The sequence below is a fragment of the Parasteatoda tepidariorum genome, chromosome 2 (assembly GCF_043381705.1).
Source record: "Parasteatoda tepidariorum isolate YZ-2023 chromosome 2, CAS_Ptep_4.0, whole genome shotgun sequence".
Classification (NCBI taxonomy): Eukaryota; Metazoa; Arthropoda; class Arachnida; order Araneae; family Theridiidae; genus Parasteatoda; species Parasteatoda tepidariorum.
In genome coordinates this window covers 100,060,634-100,066,633 of record NC_092205.1, presented here as the reverse complement: position 1 = coordinate 100,066,633, position 6,000 = coordinate 100,060,634, and the positions used below count along the sequence as shown (strand labels likewise).

At 25.0% G+C, this 6,000-nt stretch overlaps 1 long non-coding RNA gene across 5 annotated transcripts in view; it reads left to right on the top strand.

Annotated features, from left to right (window-relative positions):
- Window positions 1-6,000, top strand: part of LOC139425035 (uncharacterized) — a 31,307-nt gene that overhangs the window by 2,834 nt on the left and 22,473 nt on the right. For 2 of the 5 annotated variants that reach the window (XR_011636243.1, XR_011636241.1), the window contains exons 3-4: window positions 1,043-1,107; window positions 3,097-3,219. This is a non-coding gene — a long non-coding RNA (uncharacterized lncRNA). Of the gene's footprint in view, window positions 1-1,042; window positions 1,108-3,096; window positions 3,503-4,094; window positions 4,263-6,000 lie in introns of those variants that run through there. The other 3 variants (XR_011636242.1, XR_011636244.1, XR_011636240.1) reach the window with 3 other exon arrangements.

The following is a 6,000-nucleotide window of genomic DNA, read 5'->3' as shown; positions in this document are numbered from 1 at the left end:
GACCTCATAGGTTAAAAAGTGATTAATCCATTTTGCTCAAGTAATGTTCTGCAATTTCTAAACAATTAAGTTTTCCTTGCAGAAATATGTTGTAATAAATATATATTTTAGGAAAATCTGCTTTATCTCTAAACTATTATTACTTTTTACAACAGGGTCCACACTTAATCAGTTTGTAGCAAAATAATAAATATCTCTTATTAATTTTCAGACTTAATCTGGAACAGAAGCAACTATGCAACTATTTCTAAATTATGTTGACAGGCTAACTACTTATGAGGTAGCATTAGTTTTCTTTTATTTCTACATTTATTCTTAAACTTTTTTCTCATAATGTTTTGTCTCTTAATTTATGTATATCTAAAGAAGTAAGTTTAAAGTAACTTTGATGTATTCTTATTTACATTAATTAGTGGTAAGAATGTATGTCTTGTAGCCGTTAAGTCCCAGTTTTGATGAGACTCTTTCTAATTTTTCAATCAATCAGAAAGTTTTTTTTTTAATTTATTCATTTAAAGTATATAAATTAAAGCAAATGTACATTAAATTTCATTTGGAATTTTCATTTTTTTTTAATTAAAAAAATGTTTTAATTTTTTTTATTTTCAATCGAAATGCATAAACTATTTTAAGAATGTATTCATTAACTTTAAACTTTGTTCTGTTGTTATATTATTACTAATTATAAGTATTGTCAAAATAATAAATATTAATGTACTTTCTAAGTCAGATTTCCTTTTCAAATCAGCAAATCAACTTTAATTTTAAGATTTGAAATGGATCTTACGTAAATTTTTAAAAGAAAAACTTTGGTCCTTCTATTCAGTGAAAATTTCAATTATTTAATTTCTTCAAATAAGTTTAAAATATTTTCAATTAGAAAGAATGAAAACCGTTTTGTAAAATTTTAAGCTTCATTTTTCTTTTTTTTTCTATGCTAATAAGCATAAGGCATTTTTAGCTGTACTAATTTATTCTTGCTATTATTTACTTTAAGAAAATCAGTTGTGGTGTTGTTAATATCGATAAATTTTTTTTCTAGGATTGTTATCCCCGAAGAATACATAGAAGAATTTTATGAAAAAATAAAGGGCTAGTGAAATATAGGTATTATAATTTTTTTGGTTACTTATATTATATATACCTTTAATAATGTATAACATAGAAGTGTTCATTTGTGTCAATATAATTTAATATCTTTTATACTTTTATTCTGTTAAATTCAAGAATTTTCAAAAACACTATTTTTATTAAATGCAATACTATGCATTGACATAATTCTGTGGTTTTCAAAGTGTATACTATCATAAGTAGCGGATCTTATTATAAGTAGAAGAAAAAGAATTTTTTGCATCTGCTGTTATAAATAATTCGAAAGAAGAAATGTATGAATAATATAATAAGAAGAAATGTAGCTAACTACATTGATATACTGATAATATTGATAATTGAGACCATAAGAACTTAGTGTTAACTATAGTGTTCAGGTAGCCACCCACCTGAGAAACCTTGAAAACCTGGAATTATTAGGGAATTTTTTTGTACTGTAAAAAATCAGGGAAATTAGGATAAAAACCTGGAAAAATCAGGGAAGTTTGAAGAAGAGCTGGAAATTTTTTCTTAGATATTTTTTTATTTCACTAATTTAAATTATTTACTATATTTCTTAATTTAAATTATTGCATCCATTATACCCACATTTTTTAAACGGAAATGTATCTCCAAACAGTTAAAATGTCATCAACTTAGCCATACTTTGCCTGCATCGAAATTTGCTCCATTATAACCCTGTTAAACTAGAATGCCACATAAAATTTTCCCACGGTTGCAAAACAAATGTAGAAACCAAAATTACATAAACTTAGCTGAAATATTTCTGAAAATATGGACATTTTTATAAAAAAAATATTTTTTTTTTTTATGTTACTAACTTTAAAATTATTCGGTTAAATTAAGCAAAAGTTTTGGAGCAATTTACAGTTATAAAGTTACAGTTCTAAAATTTTAAATAAATTTGTCAAAAACTGTGTAAGATATGAGTATTTAAAGTAATTTTTTTATACTGTGCATGTGCGGAAAAAATGTAATTTTTTTTTCATAATTTTATAGGGAATCGTATTTAGCAACTAAAGAAAAGAGTATAATTTCAATATCTAAAAAATTTAGAAATTTTAAAGCAATTTTAAGTTATTTTTGTACTTTTTTTAAAAGAAATCAGAAAAAGATTATGGGTTTTCACAAATTTCATTTTGTAATCTCTGCTGTTTTCGCCAGTATCACTTTTAATAAATCTTAATTCATATTACAAAATGAAACTTGTGGAAAAATCTTTATCGTTTTGAGCTTTCTTTTAAAAAGTACAAAAACTACTTTGAAAAATTGCTTGACACTTGTTTAATTTTTAAGATATTTAGATCAGAATATTTTCATTAAATGCCAAATACAATTCACTACAAAATTATGAATTTTTTTTTTCAAACAATTTACAAACAACAGTATAAAAGAACTACTTTAAATACTTATATACTAATTACTACTGAAATACTAATCTAAAGCTGTCTTCATTGCAATTTTTTAAAATTTTAAATCAATATTTTTGTTAATAGTTTGAAATTTCTCTAAAAAATTTTATTAATTGTGTTGAATATTTTTAAAATTACAGCAAAAAAACATAGGACAAAGAAATAAGTTTTTTTATTATCTCCATAAATATTTAGCATAATATAAATAATAATAACCAAAATAATCATTACAAATTAGAAGATTCTTAATTGATTTCCTGACATAGGGTGTTCAAAAATAGTTTTTTTTTGTAATTTATTGTTGGTATCTCAAACTTATGAAAGCTTTGCTAATTATGAAACATTTAATGAACTAAAAACTGCTAAAGTTACTAAATAATACTCTAAGTATTTCTTGAGAAATTTTAAAAAATGTCAGAAACTTAAAGTGTCTCTTCCGTTACTGTCAGATTGTTTATATATATATATATATATATNACTAAAAACCTTGAGAAATTTAAAAAAAAGTCAAAAACTGAAATTGTCTCTACCATTATTCTAGGGTAAATTATGCATATATATATATTTGTTTCAGAGTCGTGACACAATGAATGATTGTATGGTGCCTTTGGCATCTAGAGGTCTGATGTTAAATTTATTCTTTAGGAATAAGTGGAGAGCGCTGCACAAACCTCAGTTTCATGAAAGTTTTTCTAAGGTATAAATGAAGATTCTTTGCCAAAATTAATATTATGTAATTTTACATCTGCTCTCAAATTTTTATTTATTTATTTTTACCTTACAGCTTCCTTGCTTGAAAATATTCATTAAATTCTCTCAAAACATGTTTTTTTCTTAGAAAAAAAATTATAGTTTTATTTTTTCTACTACTAGAACAGATACTATGTCATAGTGCCTCAAATCAAAAAGGAACCAAAGCTCATTCCAAAAGCTACTAAATCTTCCGTGCATTATAGTTGATATAAAATTTTTATGGGCATAAATAANTATGTCATAGTACTTCAAATCAAAAAGGAACCAAAGCTCACTTCAAAAGCTACTAAATCTTCTGTGCATTATAGTTGGTATAAAATTTGTATGGGCATGAATAACATAATTTTTTTTCTTTAAGTTTCATTATACTCAAGCTATTGTAAAATATCCTAACAGTTACTACATCTTGAAATTCTGAGAGAAAATATTTATGGAGTTAATTTTCATTATAAGGAAGCACTGATCTTTCTGGAAAGCTTCAACTTTTTTTAGACTTGGAAATTTTATGCTAGATTCCTAGATCCAGCTGAAATATTCAAAATTTGCATTTATATGTTTTTAAAATGTGTATCTATGGTTATGAAATGTTGGTAACTTTTTAATTTATATTTTATTAGACAACTTGAATTTTTTGTAGCTTTTGAAGTGTATTATATATTCTTTTCAGGTTCTTCTCTTAATATATGAGACAGCTACAAGTTGACTTAGTTCATTATCTTTCAAAATTGCAATTAAAAGTTTTAAATGTTGGTACTTTCATATTACACTTTCATATTGTATTTATAAAAAAAAATTGATTTAATTTCTTTTTTTTTTTAGCTCACGTAGCACAAATGAAGGAATTAGGAAATATGAAAATAAAAACGTTTTTTAGGCAATTAATTATCATTTTGTGTTCAAATTTTTAAATTTTAAAACCTTGTAATGATACAATCTACTAATTAAGTCAAATATTCTTTGAAACAATTAAATTCTCTTCAATTTGGTTTTTATTGTTATTTATTTAGTTTTAAAACATATCAATTATATTTTTTAACAAAATTGTAAAATATATTTTGAAAAAATATGCATTAGTTATTTTTAAATCTATAAATATTTCGACTTGTCTTAAAGGTGAACACATATGATCGCTATTACTTTGTACGTGTATGATTACTATCTTTATTATATTCTCTAATGTCGAATATTTGCTTGTTTCACCTTGTAAAGTATTGTCTTTTTTGAGAAATTTTGTTTTTAATTTCATTTTTTTCTCTATTTGATGGACTAGATATATCTGTTAATACACTCAAGAAAATGTTTTACAAATACTGAAAATGATATCTTCTGAAACACAGTGCCTCTATTTTGGGTTATAAAAGAAGTCCTGTGCAAAAAATGTTTCCTTCATTACAAGGGTTGGTTAGTCCCAATGTTTGATCCAGGAGTTGTCTTGTCTTCTGGGTTGGGTTCAAAATTTACAAGAAAGCGTAGTTAAGCATTGATGGTTGTAAACCTGAAACTGGGTTGACTGCTCAATGCCAGGTATAAAATAAAATATGAAGTTGTACTAAAGATAAATGTGTTGAGACAATACTATCTTTATTGGGAGAAGAGGATTATACCATTCTACTACTCAATGCTATACAAATCCCTTAACACTAAATCTTTCAGCAACAGATTCATTGGAGATCATGGCTATTCTTTGATTTTGGTATTGAATATGAATGTCCACGTATTTTTGAAAATTTTTACACAATTTGTTCACAGCTATTCTTTCTAAATAGTGATTACCATCAATGGGCACCAAAACAAATGTTGAAAAATAGCATCAGGCTTATATTCCTGTGCTGTTCTCAGAGATGCCAACCATTATAATTTCTTCATAAATATTGCGATTTCATAGACAAAATAAGGATCTAAATAAAGGTTTTGAAGAATTTTCATAGCAATCTATTTGAAATATACATTTTTTTCTTAACCACCAAGAGTTAAGAATATTTGCTTTTTTCAACTAATCTATGAAAATTCTTTTTTACTCCTTGGAACCATTTCTAAAACAATACAAACATAGAAAATTATAGACTGTTTAGGGAAAACAAAAGAACATAAACTCAAATCTGAAATGTTGTGAGAAAATATTTTTAGTGACTTAAATGTAGCTGTCTGAAAAGGTAATAAGGGTTCGTTCTAATTTAACCAAAAAATTAAAACATTGATTCCAAATAATCGATACAATTTTGTCTGTTTTACAATAAAGTATAAAATTTCAGTGTTGTATATTTTTTAAATTGCTGAGGTATTGATTTTTTTATTTTATTGTAAATATATACCTAATTATACAAATTTTTGTATGAATATATAGAATTAAGTAATATATACATCTTAGAATTGTGCTATTTGTGAATGCTAATTTGTATTGAATTCTATGTTGTTGTAAGGTTTAACTGTATTATTCTAATGGAAATTAAATCATCATCGAAATTGAATAATGACTTTGCTCTTTCATAAAAGACGCATCTTTTCTAGAAAACAAATATTATTATCATTTCAACACACCCTGCTGCTGTAGAAAGACGTTCCAATCCTCTGTTCTAGAGTCACATTATTTTTAATGACAGCTTGGTGCTTCATTCCCCACATATTAGCTAGTTTTGAAAGCTTAATTTTGTTCTTGATACTTAAGAACCATTTTTTTTAAATCAATGTTTAACACTTTCAGGGCTGCCATTGGAGACTAAAAAGG